Source organism: Myiozetetes cayanensis, unplaced genomic scaffold (assembly GCF_022539395.1).
Source record: "Myiozetetes cayanensis isolate MyiCay16 unplaced genomic scaffold, myiCay2020 scf1, whole genome shotgun sequence".
Lineage (NCBI taxonomy): Eukaryota > Metazoa > Chordata > Aves > Passeriformes > Tyrannidae > Myiozetetes > Myiozetetes cayanensis.
Genome location: NW_026086604.1, coordinates 77737704 through 77764374, shown reverse-complemented (window position 1 = coordinate 77764374; position 26671 = coordinate 77737704).

The window sequence follows — 26671 nt, the reverse complement described above, 5'->3', positions numbered from 1 at the left end:
CACTCCCCTCCAGGACTAGGGGTAAAGGGTCAAAACCTCTAGGCTGGAGTCTCCCTCCCTATCCACTTTCAACGTTCATCAATGCGTATTACTTTTTACATTACAAATCAAATCCTGCAGGTACAAGAGTTTTTCTGCTTACTGACACATTTGACTGCATTACTAGACTTTATCAGAATATTAAAAGAAAAGCTATAAGGTTCTAAAATTATAATAATTTAAAATCTGACATACATAAGACATTTTCAAATGACAGAGGTGAGAAAACATGTTAAATTCTTTACTTTTGAGAAGTTGGTTTTAGTCTAATAAAGTTAGCAATATACATACAGTCTCAGTGCAAGAAAGTAACAGGATTAAATTACAGAAGCTAAAAGAAAATAATGTGGAAAAATGTTAGCCACCTTATCTAGATATAAAATTACATGGGGAAAAATAAAATATGAAGTAATACTGTCCTGTACCTATTACATGAAAGAAAAGTCCAAAAATTTATAAATATTTTGATAATTTCAAGATTACCACAATATTTTTTAATTTTATTTTGATAATTTAATGAACACTAAAAAAAGGCTATAAGAGACTTCTTGAGTTCTTTAGAACACCATAAAATCTCTCCATATGTAGATTTACAACATAAGTAACATAAATTATCTGAAATAACTCTTATTTTGGACCCAGCAGAAAAATTTCTAATATGGATTTATAAATTTCCAGAGAAAATCAGTGTATCAGAATCCTTGCTAAAATGCTAAAATAGGTTTAATGCTTTAATATTAAGAATCTGCATTTCATTAATAGGTAAAATATTCCAAGCTATGTGCTACAATATTCCTCTGTGTAGAGGTATTGTTAGTGTAGGTTTATTGACTTCAACTATATTGCATAAGTGAAACTGGCTTTTTTACAACATCTTATGTTGGTTTTTTATATTTTAGAAATTATTTCCTTTCTCCTTTAAGTTAATTAATTGTGCTCTTTCTTTTCAGTTTACATTTCATCTGGATGCCATGTGCAAACTGTTAAAAATTTCTACTATGATTTATATTATATTCAGTAGATAAGAATTATATTTAATTAAATATTAAATATATTTAACAAACACTTTAATCTACAGGTTCTGTAATTACATTGTACAGTTTCATTTATAGATATTTATGGAATCTTAATTTAAAACATATATTTAAATTGCTGTTGTTGGTAGAAAAGGTCTAAACATGTTAAAAGCAGCTTTGCACATACAAGACTTTGGTTTTGGGAACTTTCATGGCCATGACACATCAGCTATCTCCTAACCAGTTTGCTACATCAGCTTCAACCCCACTATAGATGATATTAGAGACAGTCCTTCTGTACTCAGTTTTTAGAACAGATGAGGAAGGCACAGTAGTCAGTGATTATTCTTGATTCAAAAATGGAATATGATGAATATCAATAACCAGAATTTAGTTAAGATAATTTAGAGATTCAAGATATTCTCTCCAGAATATTCGCTGATATGCTTTCATATTCTGCTATTGTTTGAGAAGTGAGATATTCAAGATAGCCACTTTTGTGACATCATGAGAAAGGAACCAGAAATCTTTTAATTAAAATTTAAAGCCCCATGAGTGCTGTGGGAAAATCTCATCAAACCATCTCATCAAACAGGTGGAGCAGAGTGCAATCTTCATGTGATCACTGGGGCTGGAGACAGCAAAGGCTAAAATCCTTCTCTCTAATTAGCTAAACTTCCCATTTTAATTAATTTGGGCTGCTAGTGATTACCTGGCAACTATCAAAAAAACCAACAACCACCAAAAAAATCCCTTACATACCCTGCTATGGTTGGCTAATAGTTTAATCTATGAGGTTAAAATGGGACACTCACAACTTCATGGCTGACTTTCCACCAGTATTGAAAAGATGGACTTTTTTGACAAGGTTTGATGTTTATTATATCCTTCTCTGTGTGACAGGCAAGGGAGGAACTTGCTGCTTCTAACTCTGTTCCATTTATTCTGCTTTTCAAACACTTTAAGAACATCTCAATCCTCAGACGTAATGATGCTTAGATAATATAAGTACCCATGCTTGATAATCACTAAGAATGTCCACTGTACTAATGAAATCAGCAAGTTTCAGTAGTTTTTTGTTATATATAGGATGAAACCCCCCTTGTAACCTATGCAGAGTGTCCAATTATCTGTTGGCAGTGGTGGAGTACCTTTCAAAATTTCATTTCACTGGCAGTGCTAGTGACTGTCACCCACTGCCTGACAGTTTTTGTGAGTTCTATCGTGGCAGCTATCCCCATCTCGATCTGGTCATAAATTTTACTAAGCAGAAAACAACCACTTCTCCACTGTATTAAATTGTCAATGCAAACAGTATTTTGGCAGCAGGTTATCACATAGTTTCAAAATACTTTTTCTGCAATCCATGCTTAAATTTAAAGGGACTAGCAAGTAATGTTTCTTAGCTACATAGAAAAAAAAAAAACCAAACTACAGATTTGCTTACCATATGAGATATAGTACACTTGTGGGCTCACAGATGGCCACTGAACAATTCTAAGTAAATTTAATATGCCATACCAAGAAAGTTTGAAACATGACAACCTAAAGTTAGGGTTCTATATTGATATTTACATTTACAAGACACTAAATAAGTTCTCTTGTACTAAATTGCTGAGCATTTGAAATTTGAAGATAAATGAGTTCTAAGAGCTGAGCACTTTGAAAAAATAGACTTAAAAAACCTTTTGCAGTAAATGTTCACAACATATATTGAAGTACAATTAAATGAGTCTAACTTTAAACACATACTTTAGATTAAGGGGAAAATGAGGAGATAACATTTGCATTAAACTGTTTCTCTAATATTATTATTTCTAATGGACTCATACATTATATTAGCTGGCAGTTATACTTTAAAGCTTAGTACAAACATTGACAAACTGGTGTCTCAGAATAGGTGCACAGGAAAGCAAATATTTTGGGCTTAGATTCTTATGGAAATCATAGAATGAAACTGACAAGATTCACAGAAAAGAAAGGACAAGGAAATCACAGAAATAATACATTTGGTTTGTGACAACTATTCCTCTGATTCAGTATTAAATCCCTGACTAACAATGGTGGTGCATAGTATTTGGATCAAGGATAGATGTAGATTAATTAAATTATATTTATTGAGGACAAGTAATTTCTGCAAAACTTTGCGTAAATACAAATCCACTATCTCCAGAGTGTCCTGTTTGTCTCTTCTCTATAGATACTCATGCATATGATTTTTCCCATACATGTATTCTTTTATGCCTATTTTACATGAGGGTTAGTTTTTCATAAAAAACAGATGTATCCAGCTTTGGTGAAATCTGGTCAGATGTATGAGGTGGCACTCTTTTGCAGGCTTGACCATTTAAGAGGTAAAATTCAGCTAAGGGCATGAGTTCAGTTGGATATGATGATTCATTATATGGTAGCACAGGATACTGACAACTAACACAGGGGCTAAGGGCATAGCGTGAAGAGCAAGGCAGAAGTGAGACAGGACAAAGCCACAGCAGTTCTTGGAGGCTGTGCATTTAAGATGGAGAGGAAGTTCTGTCTAGGATTGCACTATTTGTGACAAAATAAGAGTCTGAGGGAAGTCACCTACATTGTTTCTCACACTGTCATTTTCATCCCACCTTGTACGTGTTTGCTTCCAGTGATCCAAGACAAGATGTTATGATCTGGGGAGCAAGTTGGTGGCCTGTCAAACAGACAGAAAGATTTCTTTCTGTCCAGCAGTTCTCTGCTGGGGTCCTCTTATCTTTTTAGTCTGAATTTTCCATCACAATGTCCTTCAGACCATGAGCTACATCTGAAAGCTCAAAATCCACAGGAATTAATTTAGAGAGGTGGTTCCTGGACATCAGCCCTTCAGGAATTGTACCTTCTCAGCATAGCTTCTGCTCTGCTGTTGATTAAAACATCTGCCCTGGAGGAGAAAGGTGAGATGACTCAGAATATGGAGATAATGCAAGTGGACTATCAGGAAGTTTTTAATGACCTCCACAGAGAAGAAACATAAACAGGGAGCTCAGGAATAGAACAGTAAGAAGACAGGAATTTTGATGTGAGGGCCTGATTCTCTACAGTAAGGTAAATAGTACCCACAATGGACTGGACTGAGAGAAGCTCTGCAACAGGGTGATTGGAGAGTGGTGTTTTGGGAGTACTGTGAACTCTGAACTGGAAACTTGGCTTATGTATCACCATTATAGACCTCTCTAATCAGATGCAGGGTTTGAAGAAGAGACCTTTCAGTGACAGATTAGGATCAAGGAAGAGGCTATTTTCAAGAATTTGATTTATATAAGTTCATGGGGCCAAATGGGCTACATCCAAAGGTACTGAGAGAGCAGCTGGATGTCTTATCAAGTCTGTTTTCTATCTTCTTTGAAAGGTCGTGGAGGTATGAAGTGTCCCTAATGTTTGGAGAGACCAAATGTTCTAAAAATCCAGGAAACTACATGCCTTTCAGCCTCACTTTTACACCTAGGAAAATCATGGAACAAATCCTCTGGCAGCATCTTTCTGAGCACAAGGAGAACAATAAGGTACCTGGGAACAGTCAACCTGGATTTACTGAGAGTAAATGATGACGGACAATGTGGTTGTCTTCTGTGATGATATCGGGGACTGACCCCCCTAGTGGTGCTGAAATGGGCTCCATTTCCAGTCCAATTGACTTTAAATGAGGCAGGTTGTTACTTTTGGGTTGTGTTGTATTTTAAGTGCCCATCTGTACATATTGATTCTAGTTACTAATAATTTGTTCTGTGACATTGAAAAAAAAAAAAGACAGTATTGTATTTTAAGTGAAGGCAAAGAATGCAACACAGAACCTAAACACTACTTAAAAAGTAATTGTGTCCTTTTGGTCAAGAGCAAAAAATCATGCTGGTACAGGGTCTATGTTGCGTGCACAAAAATACATTTTGCCAGCTGGACCACTGAAAATGTTTACAGTATGTTCACAATACGATTTATTGGAGTTTACAGCTCTGGGATGGGTACATTCTCTAAGGTACTAGATTGCCTGGAGCCTACACATTTCTCCATGTTCTTAAATCGCTTTCAAACTACTTTTAAAGTATATTAGCTATACTTGCTAAGCCTTCTTGTTCTATGACAGCCAGAACTACAAGTGCAATCTGTGGAATCTATGTGAACAGATGGATGTTAAAAAAAAAAAAAAAAAAAATCTGAAAAAAGAAAGCAAGCTTACCCATGTGAATTCACCCCAAATGAATGACCAATGAGTTGTAGATATGATTTCTACAATAAGTGGCAATGTGTTAACACCTTTGTACTACTGTCAGCAGTGCCTACTTGATAGACATTTTTTTGCATATGCACAATATGTTCAGTAATAGTACTCATTTTGGTACCATCATTTTGGTGAAGAGCCAGTATTTAAAGGCTGATAAGTGACTACGAGGTTCCCATTGTGAAGCACAGCCCAGATTCAGCATAACTTAAAGCACATGCATAACATAATCCACCTTCCTTAAACAACACGTGTAGGGAGCGATTTAAAAGACCATTTTAAATAATTTTCAGCATTTAAATTCTACAACATTTTAAAATGCTATTGTGAGGTCATATCTACCCAGGAGAGGTTAAATAGACATAACCTTGAAACAATATTTATTGTTTGGGCAAAATAGTGCACTAGTGCAAGCACAGATTTCTGAAAATAAGCCTTTATAATGGTTTTCTGATAAATGAAATATCCCAGTACTCTCTAGGACAGTTGTATCCTAGGTATGTTCGTATATTGTGACTAAGTTCCTCTTTAAATATTTAAGTTACTGTTTTCTGCCCACTCTTCAATGAAAAGTTTGTTCACCTAGAGATTAATTTTCATGGCTCTTTTATGCGTCACCTTTTTTAAACTTAAAAATAAGGATACTCTTAAAATAAGAATACTAGAAAAATATAATGTTCAAAAATCCATTTCAACAATGCATCTGTGGGGGTCATCAGTAGGTCAGTACCCTCCTACACATAAATCTATTGTTTGCATTCATTTTTTTTATATCACATAATCAGACAAAGTCTTCACTGTGTCATATTCAGGTTTGCTTAGTATGACCTCTACTTTTTTTTCAGAATCACTGTTACTCCCCACACAAGCATTTTAATATTACTCTTTATTTTATTTCCAGGATGCATTATACTACAGAAATTTGTTAATAGACAAAGGCCATGCTAAAAAGCATCTCATAAAAAAACTAATGACAATGAAACCTATCAGAAAGAGACCCTTTGTACAGATACTAAGACTGTCCACAAGGTAAGTGTGCAAATTAAATGTAAACTTCCTTGTCACAAGTGACAAATGTCACATGAGATAAGACAAGGAAAGAAACGCATGGCCCCTAAAATGATTCCAAACAGAATAAAAAAGTATCATATAATTGTGATTTATATGTTCTAGTATAGACTAAGCTTGTTCTAGTTCATCCTGCTGTACCAGTCCCTAACAATTCATGATTTAATATTACATTAATTCAACATTTTACCCTACAGATTGGCTACCGAGCATTAAACTGCATCAACCAGTTTTCCTAATCCTTCTAAGAAAACAAATTCTCCATATAATAAACAGTCATTCATTGTGTAGGTATGGCTTGCATTCCTTTTTAATAGATTTATAATTGTAATATGGTTGTACAAGGAAATGTTATTTAAGTACATCACTTATCAAATAATCTAGACAAGGTTTTTTTGAGTGTGTTCTCTGCATTACAACTCATTCCACTAATTTTTATGGCATATATAATTTTTCCCAATGATAGCTTTTATGTCTATTTCCAGATCACAGATTAAAAATATGAAATTGGACTAGTTCAGACCCCATGGAAAATGTTTGAAATATCCTCATTTGATTATTGTTTTCTTCAGCTACCAGTTGTAGAGAATTACCCAGGTCTTAGTTAACTTAGAAATGACCAATACATTTTCTAGTCATTATCATTTACAAAAAATATCCTAGATCCACATTAAGAAAATTTCACATTCTGCTTTTCGTTGTAACTGAAATGTGACCCACTCTTATATAAATCAGCATAAACCTTATTGTATCATTTATCATAGAAACATAGAAAGTTTTAGATTGTAAGGGATCTGAAAGATCATTTAGTTGCAACTGCCTTGCTATGGGCAGGGACACCTTGCACTCAACCAGTTTGCTCAAAGCCCCATCCAACCTGGCTTTGAAAGCTTCCAGATATAGGGTATACCCAACTGCTATGGGCAACCTGTTCCAGTGCCTCACCATCCTCACAGTAAAGAATTCTAACATCTAATCTAAACCTACTCTCTTTTAGTTTGAAGCCATTTGTCCTTGTGTAATTACTACATGCCCTTGTAAAATGTCCCTCTCCATCTTTCTTGCAGGCTCCCTTCAGGTACTGGAAGGCTGCCATAATGTTTCCCCAGAGCCTTCTCTTCTTCAGGATGAATAACTCCAAATCTATCAGCCTGTCTTCATAGGGGAGGGTTCCATAATTCTTATAATTTTTATGGCCCTTCTCTGGGCTTGTTCTAGTAGGTCCATACCCTTATGTTGGGGGCCCCGAGTTGCACACAGTCCTCTGTGTGGGATTTCATGAGTGCAGAGTAAAGGAGCAGAATCACCTCCCTCAGGTTGCTGGCCAAGTGCCCTTTGGTGAAGCCCAGGTTAGAGTTGGCTTTCTGGGCTACAAGCAGACATTGCCAGTTCATGTCTAGCTTTTCAGCCACCAGAAACCCCAAGTCCATCTTGGCAGGGCTGCTCCAAATCTGTTCTCTGCTCAGCCTGTGCTTGGGATTGTCCTACCCCAGGTGCAGGACCTTAGTTAACGCAATCCCAACTACTTTATGTGTGTTCACAATTTGAAGTAGTCTACACAATGTCTGAAACAATCACATAATCATAGAATTAAATGGCTTAGAAAAGACCTCTCAGATCATTATGTCCTACCCTTGATCCAACACTGCTGTGGTTACTAGAACATGGCCCTAAGTGCCACATCTAGTCTCACCTTAAAAACCTCCAGGGACAGTGAATTCACCACCTTCCTGGGCAGTCCATTCCAATGTCTGATTACTTTCTCTGTAAAAAATTTTTTCCTAATATTCAAGCAAAACCTCCCACGGCACAGCTTAAGACCATGCCCTCTTGTCCTACTGCTGGTTACCTGGGAGAAGAGACCAATGTCCACCTGGCTACAGCTTCCTTTCAGGTAGTTGTAGAGAGTAAATGAGTAGTAAAAAAAAAAAATGTTTTACACACTGGTTTACATATTATTCATTAGTATAAGTTTCATATCCATTAGTATTTGCACACTACTCATCATTACAATAACCGCTTTGTAATAAAAACATAGTCCTTAGCTATGCAAGTAATCTGTGTCTAAGGTATCTGAATTGAAGAGCAACAGTGTCTTTGTTTTCTCCTCTCCTTCACTGTTGTCTGAGGAGTTGAGGTTATATCACGCTAGTTTGAAAAGCAGTTATAAAGAAAGATTTACAGAATGTAGTCATTCATTATTTCTCATTATTTGTATATGCTCTAGAAAAATTGATAATTGTGGACTAAGTAACTATGTCCCATGGTCTTACATTTAAATGCTGTAAGCCAACATACATGAGTAACTGAAGGATAAGGCATATTTCTAATGAATTAAAAAGATTTGTTTCACTTTTACTTCCCATGTCTAATTTTATTTCTAAGAACTGTGTCATAATTATGCATCTATACAGACATTTTTCAGTTATGATGAAAAGGTCATGTTGAACATGTTGTGATAACCAACTCAGTATTTAGCATCTATGTGGCACTAAGGATTTTTTATATTTAGTTCCTGATTTTAGAAAAGAAACATTCATTTATATGACTATCATATATTAATTCTTATTCACACTACATTCACTTGCCTAAGTAACTGAAAAATAATATTTAAGATTCTAGTAATTCCTATATGTAGTTACTATTCACCTCTGTCAGCTACAGTAAGTCAAATAGGCTGACATCTTTCTCAAGGAGAAATTTGATGTCAAATCCAACTTATGACTCTACAGGACACCAAGGTTGGTTAAATCTTGATATACTTCCCCATTCTGCTTTTCTCCAAGAGTAACTATCTTTTTTCTGAACGCAGTGTCACCATGGGCTAGTATTATAGAGTAGAATGAGAGAGTTATGTCAGGAAACATGGATAAAATAGTGAAAATACCTGTTTAAACATTTGTTTTGGGTTCTGTATTGTCAGTGCCAGGTGATATCTTTAAGCGTAAAAATCAGGTGGACATAAGGGATACCCGTCCACTTCCTGTGCACTATGTCTTAAAACCAAGGTAGTTATTGAAGAACAAGAGCCTGGATTCAATTTTAGGAAAGAAGTAGCTAATAATTGATACAGTTAAAGTACACATTGCCATCTTAGAAACTTGATTTTCAAGTGTATATAGAATGATAGAATAATGGGACCATTAAGGTTGGAAAAGATCTTTAAGATCATCCAAGCCAACCACCAGCCTAGCACCACCATGGTGTTCACCACTTAAACCATGTCCCTAAGTCCCACATCTACATGTCTTTTAAATAGCTCCATGGGTGGTGATTCAACCACTTCCCTGGGTAGCCTGTTTCAGTGCTTTAAAACTGTTTCTATGAAGAAATTTTTCCTAATATCCAACCTAAATCTCCCCTGGCACAACTTCAAGCCATTATCCTGTCACTTGTTATCTGGGACAAGAGATTGATCTCCACTTCATTATAATCTTCTTTTAGGTAGTTGGAGAGAGCGATAAGGTCTCCCCTGAACCTCTTTTTCTCTGGGCTAAACAACCCCAGTCCTTCAGCTGCTCTTCACGTGACTCGTGGTCCAGACCCTTCATCAGCTTTGTTGCCCTTCTCTGGACACGCTCTAACACTATCTTTCTTGTAATGTTCTTTCTCTGTAGGCCCAGAACCGAACACAGGATTGAAGGTGCAATGTAATAAAAGGTCCTGTAGTGATGATTCCATGATGTATGGATATCTGATAGATAACATTTTGTTATTTACTTATGTTTAGCTCTCTTTATGGTTATTTTACTTTATCTTTGAGCTAAGAAAAGAAGAAAAAATCTTTACTTGAGCAAAGAAAGATTCCTATTAAATACTATTCCAGGATGGCTTTAGAAAATCTTTACATTTTAATCTTTTTGACAGCCTCTTAAAATAATCTGGTTATTGGTAGGGTATAATTATATCAGTCTTACATCAATTTTCACTTACACTGCTGCAGTTCACCAGAATTAAATGGATTATATGTGATCATTAAGAACTGCTAAATTTAATGCCATATCAGGAGGTAAATTACCTTAGTCATATTTTAAACCCTGGTGAGAGCTTTAGAAACTGTGCAACTATAAAACTATTCAAAGAAACCATTGGAGATAGCTCAGTGAGCTGAGTGGTTTTGCCTGTAAATATTACTGGCTCATTTTAATTTTGTTTGTACTTCAAAACTGCCTGTGAACATTTCTATATTCTTGTTCATTTGAGTTATATCCCACTTCCCTTTTTTTTTACTCCAGCTGCTTTTGGTACATTTTTGAACTTGATTCAATAAGAAAATTGAAAAGATGTATCATAGGGGAAGATGTTGCAATTCTTTTCTTCAGTATTTTCAGATTGAATGTAGTAAGAATTGAATGTTAGTAAGAATGGTCATCTCAGGGTAGATGTTGTCATCTGACTTCAGAAAGAAATTGTATTTCTTTATGAAAAAGATGGCATTTTCTACTCCTGCTTCATAGCAGAAAACAGCACTTTCTGTGGATTTTTGTCTGGAAAAAAAAATTAATCTCAACTTCTCTTGATTTAACTTTTTTATTTATTTATTTATTTATTTTAAACCTATCCCATGTCTTTGCACAGACATGTTGTTACAAAAATACAAGTAATTAAAAATTCTGTGTGAATTTCAGTACAAGTTCACCAGCTTTGTAAAATCCTTTAACCTACCAATGAAATTCAGTGAGTAGAAAGAGTGGAAAAATGTAAAATCAGAAATCTAAAAACAGGTTTGAATTCAAATTCAAACAAGACAGGGGTTTTTTTGGAAGAAAATATATTTGGGAAACCTACCAGCATGTTTTAAGTTATCATTTTAAAAACCTGTCTATATTACCTGCATTTTCAGCTTAGACTTGCATTCTCATATCACTAAGATTCAGAATCACAATTCAGTCCTATGAATTGGGAGATAAAATTGAATCTCAATCATTTGCTGATAGGAATTCTTTTTCTTTTACATTTATCTTTATCCTTTTTTTTAATTTACTACTATAGAAGTATTCTTTCATTAATTTTATTAAATTAATCAGTTATACTAATAGGTTACATAATATTTAAAAAACACTTCTCGATACATTGTTCTAATAACCTGATATTGGAAAAATTGAACCACTTTGAATTGATTCTTAACTAGTTGAATCTTCATGTTAGCAGGGCTTTTAGGCTGTTTTCCATTACTCTTCCATGCTCATACTGAAAAAATGCCTTTGATGAAGTGTAATGAATTCTCTACTGGATACTAAATAAGTTCAGTGACTTTAACTATTGATTTTAGAGCATATAATTCAATGTAATGTACTTAGAGTTAGTCAGCTAATTGATAGTAGCTGGAAATACTGAAATAAATGATGAAATACTATGTAGACATTAAAAAAAAAAAGATGTGGACTTGACACTTTCTGAAAAAAAGTCAATAATTATTTGCTAATTACAAGCTAAGCAAGACGTAAAAAATGTTTCTGAAGTATTCCTAAATTGTACTTTATATTTTCTTACTTTTAATATAAAGGTAATCTGTATTTATGTCTAAAACCTGAATAAAGAGTGTCTTTTCCCTTTATGGCTTTGAATCGTATTGAAAAAAATGAGAGGACATAGGTGTACTGAGAGGAAAGTGCACAGAAAGTGGACAAACCTAGGAAGACTATCTGCTAGTGGCAGTTTGCATATGCTTCTCATGCACTTGTTTGGACAGAAGTTTAAATAAAATTTTCTAGTTTAACATACCACCCCGTATGAGATCACAGTCAATGCCATTTGAAGATCCTATTTCAAAGCTGCACAGAAACAGAATATACCTTTTTTGAGATCAAGGTGGGAAAGAATATCCAGAAATGGAAGAACTTCTAGTTATATGGACTTTAGGTGTCACGACTGATAAACCACACACACATTTCAGAACATGGCAAATACATGCATAGGAAAGCACATACAGACTCACAGTGATATTATGCAACTTCAGTTTGAGCTACATCAACTTGTGTGTCACTTTACAGTGACTTTTTTTTAACATTTCCACTATTGATTATAATGCATAAAATGCACCCTGGTTACTTCTAGTGGCTATTTGTTCAATAGCTAAACCATTTGTTTACAATTAATAATCTTTACAGTTCAGTCCGAGAGAGAATTTTTAGTTTGAACCAATCTGTTTCCCATCAGCACTGTTAATCCTTAAAACTGTACATATGTACTCCTTAATGGCAGTCCAAAAATCTTAATACTAGCAGTGGCAGAGAGATCTGGAACAGGTCTTTCTGCAGCAGGCTCAGCACCAGCATGAAAGTTGTAACTGTAGTCTAAGACTAAACCCTTTTAGAAGACCTTTCTCTCTGGACAAGCCCCTGCTTCTGAAAATCTACCTTATATTCTTTCATGTTCTCCTGGGATAAAAGGGATCTCTCAACCAATGGTCTTCCTTCCATTTTACAAGATGTTAAATTGCTTCTCAGGTTGAAAATTTCCTGTAATAGTTAAAAAAATATATATAAGTTCTAGTGAATAATTGATAGGTTGATAGAAATTTGCAGTAGTGTATCAGACAGCAGCTCACCAGAGGACTTTGATAAACAAACTTTTCCTGACTGCTAGGACACTTACAATACTGATCAGGAAGGAGTAGCATTACTCTGTAAAAAGTTCCCAGTCACTATTTGTGAAAATTCCTGTGTACACTCTGTAATTTGAAATCCCTTTTTCTCCCCTTTTTTGTCTACCCCCTCTTTCTGCACAGTCTCTGAATCTCAGAAATTGTCAACAATCCATTAGCATAGCAATTCGTGTAAGCCCAAGATCAGTGGGTGACAAACAGCTGTTGCTTGTAGATGAAATTATCCTATAGCTTTTATTTCTAGCAGAATCTTTCACAAACTTTTAATGTTTCTCCACACGGGATTGCACCATCATTTCAGAAAGCTGACTTGGAACATTAGGGGTCAGGGCTATGACCCATGATAACATCCCATCATGAACAGACCAGAAGCGAACTATTAATGGTATTACTGTCCACAACAATGTCAAAACTGAACATTAGAGATGGAGTTCAGCTTGCACTCGATTTTCTTCTCTTTCGTTGAAGGCTTGCTGTATGAAATGTTCATACTTTCAATTTTTCTGCATGATTTGAGCTTCTGTATGTTCATAGACAAAAACTCTAAGGGCCTGACACTTTTATTTATGCAGTTACTTCAAAATTGTTTAATGATGCTGAGTGGAACTACTGGCAATAAGGACAGCTTGTTTATTTATTCATAACAGAATTATTCTCATGCTTTGAAATTGGGCATATTGCACTTTTCTGTAATAGTTTACGGTTTAACAAATTTCAGGGTTTTTTCTCCTATTTTGAAAATGTTTTCTGAAATTAATGTCTCATTAGAACTTTGGCAGGTAAAAAAGTGAAGTGTTCCTACTGTTGTGTTCTAATAGCATAGTGCAAAGAATTGCAATAGGTCAGAAAAAATTGGTCAGTTTAATCCACCAGAATTTGACAGATTTTGAAATGTTCTAATTATCTTGCCCATATGTTTAAATGCTTCTTGGCTTTAGGCCAGAACAAAATACACTGTAGCTGAAGTACTGCTAAACAGAATGAACTAAATATTCATCATAGAAAACCTGAGCCACTGATAGTGAAAATTTAAATTCTATCTTTGTCAATTGATAGTCCGTCAAAATTACTTAGTGGTAGAATCTGTCTGTGTCTGTGTGGAACTGAAGCATATATAGGAATAAACAAACAAACAAACAAATAAATTAAAAGGACTGAGTTTCCCTTACCACTTGAGAAATCAATATTAAGACAAGATAGATCTGCTGTTCTTGGATGAGGAATTCTAGTAGTACATAAATTTCTTCATAGCTACAGGTAAGTCCAAATGATAGAAAAATGGAGGCAAACACCTATTTGATTTCTGTTATATAAAGGAAGGAAACATGCTGTATTCTCAGTATGCAGAATCATAAAACCATATAAAGTAACATATGAATATTCAAGAACAAATGTTGTTTAACCAAATATATAAAGAAAGAATTACTACTCAGTTATAAAGTCTAATGTTCCATATTTCTAAGAAACTTTTTTTCAGCTATTTCTTTCATGTTTGTGTTTTTGTTATTACAATGTAAATCAATTTTATTGAAATGTAAATAAGATTTTCTTAAGAAACAACATAAAATAAAGTTTAAGTCAAAAGCAGTGTTATTTCTTTTGTTTGAAATTGTACTAACTAGACCTCATGAGGATTGAAATTTTTTAGATTGTGTTACTTGTGCACTTTTTCCTCCAGCAATGCCCATTACTGTAAGAATGAGATTTTTAATTCAACAAACACTGTGTAAAAACCGAACAGCATAATGCTACTTTGACCTTTTTAGTGTTCTTTGTTTTAATGGCTGCTCATGTACTCTGCTACCATGGTTATTGCATCCGCTGAGGATAAAATAAAAAGATGGCCAACCAATCAAAACACATTACATCTAAAAAGTTAGAGTGCATGTGAAGGTTTTATGGAGTATTAATCTTATAGATGTGCATTTTAAAGAAAATGGAAAATTGAACAAACTCTCACTAAAAAGGTTGTTCAGGTTTTTTGTTGGTTTCTTGCAAATAACTTGAAAATTAAAACATACTTTCTTGCAAGAAATGTATTCTATATAATGAAAATATTAACAAGACGCATTTGTTTGAAGAAGAAATGTGTACAGATAAGAAGCAAAAAATAAACATTGGAGGTTACAAAACATAAAATAACAAAGTGAGTCTCAAACGCTTGATGTCATGATTGAAAACGGACCTTTCAAACATGGTCTTTCCGTCAGCTTGACACACTATTAAATTACCTTGTAATCTTGACATTATTCTGTTTCTACAATGTAAGGAAGAACATTTCATTAGAATGTATTGCATCTTTAAGGCCCTTGTTTGTCTTTTTTAAAATTAACTGATTACTAATAGAACAAGCATGATTTTTGAGAATGAGTTTCATTTCATCCTAAAATAAATCAGCTTCAATATATTTTGAAAGTGCCTGGTTTTATTCATTAAATGGAAAAATATTTCAGATTGTAAGCTTAGATACAGATGTCAACATCTCAGACATTAAACTTGGGCCTGAAACACTAGATAAGATGAATCCTAATTTTTAATGTCAAAGTTAAGATAATTAGAGCATAGTTTCTCAAGCTTAGCTGCATTTTCATTCATATACCTTACCATAAAAAAAATCAGGTTAATTTTCCCCATATTTTTGCATAAAGGTCTATTTCAGAACCTCACTGTTCAAATGGATATGAGACTTTCTTCTCATGTCCTTCCTATATTTTTACTTGACCAAATTTTCTCAAAAAATTCTTGTGTCAGTACATCTTTTCTTTCCCAAACTAAAATATCAACACATGAAAAGCCTTTGTTCAGGTCAGCAGTCTTTGCTCTTTCTAACAATTATATATACTCTGAAGTCTTTATATTGTACTTTAGGTGCAACTCAACAAAGCCCCTCAACAATGCTGATGTCTTAGAGCATTAACTATATAAATGTTTTGACAGCATAAATTTTTTGGAATGTGTTATGATCTACACTGTTCTAGAAAGTACTGCCATCATATTTCAAAATACTTTGGAAGTAAATTCACCATATTTCACACAAGTTTCTCTCAAAATCTTTACAGATTTTGCATTGTATTGAGTTTGGTTGAGCTGGAGTTCATTTCTCCATAGTATCCCTCACAGTGTTGTGCTTTACATTGGTAGCTAGAAGGGTGTTGATAACACACCAGTGTTTTGGATACTGCTGAGCACAGCATCAGTACTGTAACAGGGCTTCCTTAATTGAGGGCAAGATCCTGGGAGGGAACACAAGTAGGTCAGCTGACCCAAACTGACCAAAGGGATATTCCGTAGCATATGACATCAGCTCAGATATAAAAGCTGAGATAAGGAGCAGGAAGGCAGGCATTCATTGTCTCCAATGGCTGCCTGCTGAGGAACCATCACGTGTACTGAAGCCCTACTACTTGGGAGTGGTCGACCATCACTGCTGATGGGAAGTAAAGAATAAATTGTGTTATCTTACTTTTGCACACACAAGCTTCCACTTTCATTTTTACTTTAAATAAACTGCCTTATCCCAACACACGAGTTGTTTTTCCACCTTACTCTCTTCCCTGTCCAACTGGGAAAGAGGTGGTAGAGCAGCTGCGCTGGCACCTGGCATCCTGCCAAGGTCAGTCCACCACATGCAACAACCTAGGCAGCTGGCACTTCTGAGAAATCACACCATCCAGAGATGACTGAAGAATTGTTTCTGAGTAGAGCTCTCATAAATGTCTTGGTACCTGAGAATGGAATTTGACTGAAATAATTTTATCATCTTTTGTATAAGAGTATTTCCCATTTAATGGAAATTCCATGATTAGATGCCTTTGATCATCATTGCCAGACATCTCAGCTTTAATCCTGTCAACATCTCCAGCTTGGGGTAAAGCCTTTAGTAACATGCCAGGTGGTTTAAAGCTATTAAATATTAACTGTTGAGTTTAGACATTTCTTTTCTAGAAAGTTTACCACTTGAAGTCCTAAAGATTCTCCTTTTGAACGCTATGAAATGAACTGAAGCTGTTAGACTTCCAGTAAAGAAAAAAGGAAATCTGAGCCTATCTACTTCTCTTGAAATAGAGTTGTAATTTAGTTCTAATTGCCATTTTGAAACAATGCTGGAGTCACATGGTCTTTAAACATCAAAGGCTCTTAAGGTCATCTGCAATATTTACTTTGTACTAAGAGACTGTGTTTCCTCATGGGAATTTGAACTTATTTTTGTTAAATGCATTGACTTGCCTTTAGACCTCTTGCTGAAACATTGCACGATTCCTCTTAAATATTTCTGTCAGCATTACCTGCACCCTGTGATAACTGGAAAAGAATCAAATCAAACCTTTACACATAACACTCCCATAATTAAGTAGATACTATTAAATATAGATAGAAGCATATTTTATGTGTTTGTTTACCATTGCTACATAACATGACTTTCTGATGATTCTGTAACAACATCTGTGTGGTACAGGACTAAAACATGCTGTGGTTTCAAGAAATAACTCCTCAAGAATATCAAGTGAATTATAGGAGAAGCCCTGAAAATGCATGCTCAGGATGAAACCTGAGGTACTTGGAATAGAAACATCAGTTATGATCAATTCACCAACACAGATGTAAACTGGAGAGGACCAGGTTTTGTAACTGGTAATTCTTATTCTGTACTGCTACATATGCTTATTATGATAAACATAAACATGATAATTTTAGCATTTGGATAGAATATTTCTGTCTGTGTTTGGTTAGCCTTTGTGGATGGGCAGCTAAATGCAGTAGCAATGGTTCATCTCTGGCAGTTCAAAACAGCCAGTGATTCAGTTATTTATGTGCTACTTTCCTTCTCCTCAAAATTTAAAACTGAGGGAAGACATTTGTATCCAACACACAGTCAAGAATTTATTGTGCTTCTTTAAATAAGATCCATCTTTTGTTTGAACTTCCTTTCATTATGTCCTATCATCCCATGGGAATAGTGTTGCAACTCAGTAAATATGAAGTGCCCATCACCAGTAGAAACCCCCTTGTTCTGCAGTGCCCTGGGGGTACAGGGCCGGGAGATGGGGACAGGGCCTGATCCATTTGGGGCCATCTGCCCTGGCTGCCTGGGAGTGGGTGACTCATTTCCCCAGGGTGAGCTGAGGTTGTGCCACGTGTACCATTATGGTGTGGCCTGTGCTTAGCAAACACACAGAAATAAACTTTAGTAGGATCAAGACCAAGGAGGAAGAAAACTCCTCTGTAAGCATCAGATCCCTCTCAGTGAAGCCCTGAGGATGCTGAAAGCTTGTAATCCTCCTCTTCAGCTGAGGCAGAGTGAAACTGTTACCTGAAAACCCAGAAGGACGTCCAAGAGATGTGGATAACACCTGGGGAAAGGGATAGATGTCAGTGAAGTGTCTAGTTTAATAACTTTAAGGCAATTTCTATCATTTCTGTGTTAGTTGGGGTTACGATTCTTATTGTTATTGCAATTAGACTGATGAGAACTCATTTTCATTAGATTGATTAGATTTACTAATATATATTTGTCTTTATATAGAAGGTTTGTTCTGGTTTCGCTCATGTCAAGCTAAGCACAATACTACTCATTCATATATCACACACACCTATCGGAATAAGAGAAGTTAGCCTTCACCACCTGTATTCTTTCCAGGTAGTGTAGTTTATGTCTGCCCTTTTTAGAGTCTTCAGCTACTGCTGATTTAAATAATCAGGAAAAAAAAAAAAAAGATCCTTTCTCTTCTCCTAAAAACTTCATTTGGAACCAGGGGTAACACTGGAGAAATATAGTCTTAAGGGAAAATATTTCAAGTGTTGAGATGCATATACATGTATTATTGTATCTATATAAGAGCTACAAATACACTGCAGTTAATAAAAACTATCCCCTTAGAAATCTATCTCATTTAAGGAGAAAAAAAATTATTCTCAAAGAAAACCATGAAGTATTTGAAATAAAATAAAATAAAATACAATAAACAAATTTAAATAAATTTAAAATAAAATAGTATCACATGAAATATGATACAATGCAACATAATACAATAGGGTTCTCAGCTACTGCAGTTGCAGCTTTCAGTTGAATCACAGAATCATGGAATCATAGAATTGACTGAGTTGGAAGAGACCTCTGAGATCATCAAGTCCAACCCTTGATCCAACCCCACTGTGATTACTAGATCATGGCACTCAGTGCCACATCCAGCCTTGTCTTAAAAACCTCCAGGGGTGGACTGATTTAAGCTCTGTTTCACCAATGGTGATAGGGGGATGATGGGAGACTTCCTGAGGTGCAGGCTGATAAAAAACTTCTGTCTTCTTCAAGCTGACTTCCAGCCCAAAAAGCTCAGCAGCCTCTGTAAAGAAGGATATTAAACGCTGCAGAGTTGCTTCTGTGTGGGCGACAAGGGCAGCATCATCAGTGTAAAGCAGCTCATGGACAAGATGATTTAAGTCTTAGTGTGGGCCTTCAGTCGCCTGAGGTAGAATAGGCTCCCATCAGTACGATATCAAATGTAGATACCGTTGTCTTCATTGACAGAGGACCTATAATTGCTTAATAACTGCAGGAACCTCAAACAGATGTGTTGTCTGATATTAGAAAAGATGGAGAAGATAAAAAGAAAAAAATTAGCAACAAAAAATTAACCAGAAAACAAAGCTTAAGTTTGGCCTTCATTTAAAAGTAAGTATGTAGGAAATAAATATGATTAATATAGCAAAACACAACATTAAAAAGGTATTCTAAAACTATATTATAATGCATGAACTGACTTGTCTTAAGTCAGGCTGGACTGCTACTCTTTTAATGGAATATAAGACCAGCTAACTTTTTTATTCATTACCAAGTAGAAATTTGGCTTCCTTGTTTCTCTTCTTTATTATCTGAGTGTAGCTGAGATGAAAGCTCTCTTGAAATGTATTTTATTGAAAAGAAAAGTAAAAAGAACCATCTGCCCATGTCCCTGTTTTCCTTCTGAAATTCACTGGCAATTACTAATGTCATAGGTTATTGGAGTCAAGCGTCGGATTAGGGTTTGATTTTTGAAATTTACCTCATTGCAATACTTTACGTCAAAATCACTCACAGAAGGTGTGGTAGTGCTTTTATATTCCCACAGTGCAAACTTAAGGCCAAAATTGACCTTAAAGAAAAGTTGGAGACTTACATTTGAAACTTATTAGAAGCAGAATTCTTTGCTAGTTCCATTTAGCTCTTTAAATCAGGTCCACAATTAAAGTCAAAGTCATGTCTACACATATTTTCAGGAATCGCCAATTATTTCTCCACTGTGAGTCAGTGGTTACAATAAAGATTTCTACTATTCAGAATTACTGCATTAGATATGGCCATATATCTACTAATTTTATGTTTAAATGGAAGAACTGAAGGCTATTACACATATTAAAGTGTAGTGGAAGAAATAAAAGCAGTCAGACTAGTCTTTCACAGAACTTACACCAGTGTTATCTCGTCACCATTTTCAAAATATTTCCTTAGAATGTAAAGTGTCTCTGGGCTGGATTATAGCTGTTATTGACAACTTCAAAAATTACATTCAATTACATTCAAGAACTAAATAAAATCTCCTTTCATATGTTCTGTATTTGACTTTGTTCTTTGCATTTGTACTTTAGATATCTATATTTAATATGCTTTAGATTGCTCACAGACCACAGAATATGGGTAGCCCATGTCCAGTGTTCTACAAAGTTAGAGAAATAAAACCTATCTACTAAGCTTGATTAAGAACTGAATCATTAATATCTAATTTTAAATAATTTTTAAAAATATTTTAATTAGTAAATATTAAAAATATTTTTCAGACAAATTAGGTTTTTTAATAGATACTGAATGACAACCAAACTTTCAGCATTTGAAATCATGGTTGATGTTGTGTCTACTAACTCTGAAAGTTTAGTGAATGTGTTATAACTAGTGGTGTAGTTGCCTAACATGTATTACAATGACAGCACGAGTTTGCCTATGAACACTGTAGTTGAGATTACTCTGCATGGCTTTGTTCCTAGACTGAATATAAGCCTGTTTTGTCTTTTACAATTACAGCTGAACTTCAAGAATGAGAAGCCTAGGTATGTCAGTAAAAACAAGGGATTTATGCATGTCTGAAAGGAAACAGTAGAAACTTGGTTTATTTCTTGATATACGATATCTAAAGAGACTAATTCATTTAGTATAGGGAAAGGTATTGCAAAAGAAAAAAATATACACAGCTTTTTATTCTACAGCAGATAAGTGATTATATTTGGGGGTTTTTTTTGTACAGTCAGGTGGAAAATGCATAAGCTGAATTCTCTCTAGGATATCTTTAATATGACTTCCTTTGAAAATCCTAGTTTTCAAACAGCTTGCCATATATTAATATATATCAACATATATATATCAACATCATTTTTATGTTTATCGACTCTTAGACTTGATTACTACTTAATATTTAACTTGATTGTGCTCTCACATAAATTGGTTAACGATATTACATCAAAATAAGCCATCAGAGGATGACGTTTGATGATGTCTATCTCCTTTTCTGCATAAAAGAACATATGTTAGACAAAGAGATTGCAATAGTATCTCTAATACCTAATTTAGAAACTATGCTTTTTGTTATTTATATGGATATATGGATATATGGATATATGGATATATATATATGGATACATGGAATCAAATTTAGGCCTTAATATACTCAGAAAACTTTTTTCTCCCTTCCCTCCCCATGCCACTTCACAATGCTCTTGATTAGCACTCTTGATCATAAGAGACAGGTTCAGGACAGAAATTATTATTTTGGAATATTAATTTTTTATTGACAAAAATGGAAGTATAACTGAGAGGGTATTACTACTCACTGTAATGGGTGAGTGACTCACTGTCATGTATACTCATTATCAACCTAAACAAAAAAAAATAGAGATTCTTGCATTCCATGTTTTTAAGTGTATTTATTATCTCAGAATGGTTGAGGTTGGAAGTAATCTCTAGAGGCTATTTTGTCCAATCTCTACTATGTCAAAACAATTCTGGTTATAGTATTTCAGCAATAACACACAATAATAATATATTAATATGTGTTTAGGTTCAGAATCAAATTTTGCGGTTTTCCACCCGAATTAAGACTATTTTATCTGTAAATCTATTCCCTTTAGTACCTTAGATTTTTGTCTAAATCATGGTAGTTCAAATTCTACAAGCTTTCCCCTGCATTGTTAAAAAAAAAATAATTAATGCTTTTTATTAATTTTAAATACTAATTTATTAATCCATAATTAAAATCAATAAATTATCAGTAGAAACAAATGAAAAGTAAGACATTATCCAGAAGATTTTAAAAATAGCTCCAGAATTTAAATATTCCATAACTCTATGTGATACTATAAAATGGTTTTAAAAGGCTGTCCTGTTCTGTTACACAGTGTGTATGATTTTAAAAGAAATCACTCACATTAGCAAATACATTTCCAATAAAGGCCTATTCAAGTCAAAGTTCAGAGGAGAAAGTATCTGAATCTCTGAAATAATTATAATCTCTACGTATTTGCTACACTGGTTGTTAGTGGCTAACTTAGGCCTCTGAAAGAATTTTTTAAAAAAAATTCATGACCCATTTTTCTTTTGTTGTTGAATTAAGATTAACTGTGAAGAAAGCTGTACTGAGAAAGTACTTTAAAAGCCTTATTTCCATTGTTAAGGATGCTTCATCACAAAATAGCATATAGTCAATAGGAGGACAGGACGGTTACCTGATGTAGCATTGATATGACCTAAGGTTCAACAAAGTTTCTGGGTGGATAAGAAAAATTAATCATGCACACTGTAAGAATTAAGATAGACTCAAGCTGAAATAGCTGAAATTCTCACCTTGCTTTAAAAGGTAAGGTTAAAAGGACTACATAGCTTCCTGTGATTAATTTGAAACTAAATTGAAGTACAAATAACATCCATAAAGGTTGTGTCATCTACTGGGTAAATACTTTTCCAATGTTTGGATCATGTTGCTAGTTCAATACTCCTGGAAAAAATAAGCTTTTTCTTGGAATTACCATTTTGTGTTTCCCTGAAATTGACCTCATAATATAGATATTTTTAAGAACCTAACATCTTTCTGGCAAAACTAAGTATGAATTTGAGAGGATATGATGCTTTATTTGCAAACCTTTGGAGAAAAAAAAATAAAAAGTATATCTAAACCCTGCTTCTTTTAGAAAACATATAATAATATGAAAATATCAACATTATTATTATATTATTGGAAATTGGTTTCCCATCCAAAAATAGTAATACGCTGTAGTCCTCTTGGTTTAAAGGGGATAAGTTTTGCAGATAATTAAAAACATTACTTACATATAAGATAGGGAATTCGTTCTGTCTATCTTTCATTGCTTTTGTCCAATAGAATGTGATATAAATAAAAAGATAATTGATTTTCTCTGTCATGCTAATTGGGTTTGCTGGTTGCATTCATACCCTGTATGACTTGACACAAACAACTGGAATAGAAAAGAGGGCTAGCAGCTAGGTTGCTGAAGGTTATCAAAACTATGCAAAAAATACCACTCACACTGTTTCACTTCCCAGCACTGCCATGAGATGACTGCAAAAATGAAAACTACAACCTCTTCATGAAAATGTGAAGACATTATATGCCTAAGAAAAGAGGGCTAATATAGTAGTAATTCCTGTGGTTTTGGCATTGGTTGCCTAAATCTTGTTACCAGCCTGTTAAATAAGCCTTGGTTTTAAAAGTTTACTGTAGTTTAGTTGCTCTTGAAACTGGAAGTTGCTTATCAGTACTTCCCGTTGGTGAGTAACAATACAATGGAAATAAATGTGAAACTAGAGCCATCACGAAAGAATAAGGTTTTTCATATGAGTATCGACATTTCCTTAGCCCAAATACAAGATACAATACATAGTTTAGATGGAAGTTTCATTTCTTAAAGGTAGGCAATTATCAAAGCTTTTATTGTTCGCTAAAACATAACTGACAAATGTGAAGACAAATTATGTTATTAAAAAAACAAACCTGACATAAGATTTTAAAATGGCAATGTTCTTTTAAGTAGTTTTAGTTTGCATGCAGAGATGTCCATTTGTTTTTCATCAAACATATTTTGTTGGTGTAATAAGTGAAAAAAATCTAATTAAATTCCTTGAGAAAAAAGTTCTATTGATTTGTTCAAAGTTTTTAATAGGAACATAGTAACTGCTGCACCTATGTCAGATCCAGAAATATTAAATTTAATATATCCTATATTTCTTGTAGGACTGCAAACTGAGGAACATTATATCTTGATTTCTGATGCCAGTCTGAATTAGTTTATTGATCTGTACTTCAGCTCATTTTAGAACTCTATTTCTTTTTATTCTCTGGAGAGTCAAATGTTTCCATCCAGAATCTAAAAAGTACTAATGTTAAAAAGCATTACCATCTGTTTTACTACTCCAGTATGTATTTAGTATATATCCTATATCATGTATGAGGCAGTCACCTCTATGCCACAAATATTGGTATGATTGTATAATAATAACATTGAATTACTTTCAGTTGAAAAATAATGTGATAGAATTACTATTTTGAAATTCTTATGCAGTTAGTTACTGTAATTTAGCTTCAATACTATATAGAATATGATATGAAGTATCTAGTTGATTAATGTTTCTTGGGGACATTTTTTCTAGAGATGGTCAAAGTTTTAATGAATTAATTTGACTATCATTATGGGTAATGTGCTGGAGACACATTAATCTAAGTGATTTCTTATAGTCTATGCAGAACTAATTCCTCTGAATGGGAATTTGGCAAATTAATCCAGGTTCCAACATGGGAAAGCAATTGGTGCTCAGTTTTGAATCAAACAATGAGTACAGCCTGGCATACGTTTTTCTGTTAAGAGTTTATTAATTTGGGGGGTATATTTCTCACAGATAAATATAGTTGTGTCCTGCAAATGTACAATTGTAAGGAAATGTATGAGGCTGTGAATTTTAATGTGTAATAAATTATTCTTTCCCTATAAAAAAATCTGCAGATTACAAAAGATGATCATGTCTCTAATTATGTAAAAGTTTCCAAATCATAAATAATGCCACATGTGTTGTATTCAAATTAGAAAGTAATAACCTGATTTAGAAGTGTCTCCTGAATTAATGGGCTAACACAAAATTCTACTTCTGTTCTTTACAGTAGATTGAGATGTTTCACCTATTAGCTCACTAACTGTATGTTGGATTTCCTAAGATCACAATCATCAGGGGCTTCTTTCAGCTTAGTAGTTTCCAATGAAGTAGAGTTTGAGACGGACAGAAAAACGATCTCTTACCAGATACTCCTACATTTTTTGTATTTCTTTTTCAATGTTCCATGACACATTTTAGCATTCAACCAATGTGTGACTCTCCAAACCATGGAGAACTAATGTCAGAGATATGTAAGGAAGTTAGCCTGAGCTTCAGATTCCTTAGACTTGACTAAATACCTACACTATAATCTAATTTACTTTACTTTTGTGTATGAAGCAAAGTATAATGCATATCCCCATTACTGAACATAACTGTATAGCAGGATTATGTTAATATTATTGGTTTACTGTATATAAGATAAAGATCTCAGAACACACACAAGAGGATAAAGACATTATTAGAATTTTAAAACATATTTTTATATGGTTGTGAGCCTGGGCAGTCTGTAACAGCAGTTGGAGAAAACTGATCATTCATTTTCCAGCTTCTTGTTTTTCATTATGCTCTATAAGTGGAGCATGAAATGGGAAAGTAAAGTTCATTATGCCAAAAGAGTGACATCTTCTTACCTCAAAAAATTTTAAACCACCAATAAGTTTGTTGACTCCGTCACAATCAACTGTTAATTGTTTTTATTGGAGTTGCTCTCCTTCATGGACAATAGGTTGAAGTTTGAAAACCAAGTTACATAGAAGCTTGTTAGAAGGGCATGAATGAGAAACCTGGCAGGATGATCAAGACAGAATAAAATAGAGAAAAATTTGCCTTACTAGATACCAAAAACTTTCATGGTTCTATTGTATTTTCCAGTCCCATGTTTTCTGTCAACTGTACAACCAGCGACAAGTGCTACTACTCTAAAATTGGGACTTAGCAACTTGTATGCCTAAGCCTTGAGGGCACCTCCAATCTGACTGTGCAGGTAAAGTCCCTGTGCATCCTCTCACCCTGCCCACAGACCAGGACTCCTTTTCAGCCCCCTGGACCTCCCCATCTCATCCTACCCATGGACTAGGACCTCAAGTCAGCCCCCTCAGTCCCAGTTTTGGTGATGCTTGAGCAGTATGGGTTTTCAGCTCCCTTAAGATTTCCAGATGATATTTAGAATTTGTAACTCCTCTGCAAATCTGGCATGCAACACTCTTGGTGTCAGGACAGATGGAACCTGTCTGTCTAGGCCAAAAGTTTTCCAGCAGAACACGAGACTTGTGCTACCAGACAACCAACTAAATAGTTACCACCACAATCATCATCTCTGGTGTATGACTGACCCTTTGTTGCATGACTGTGGATTAGAGTTCTTTTTTTTCAGGCTCACAAAAATGAAAATCTCTCTGTACAACTATATTAATTACTTTTACTAAGTACTTGGCACATATGTCAGTCTCTTTAAAAATCTCTTTACTGTTTTATTATGCTTGTTTTTGAGTTAGCAAAAAGATGCTGCT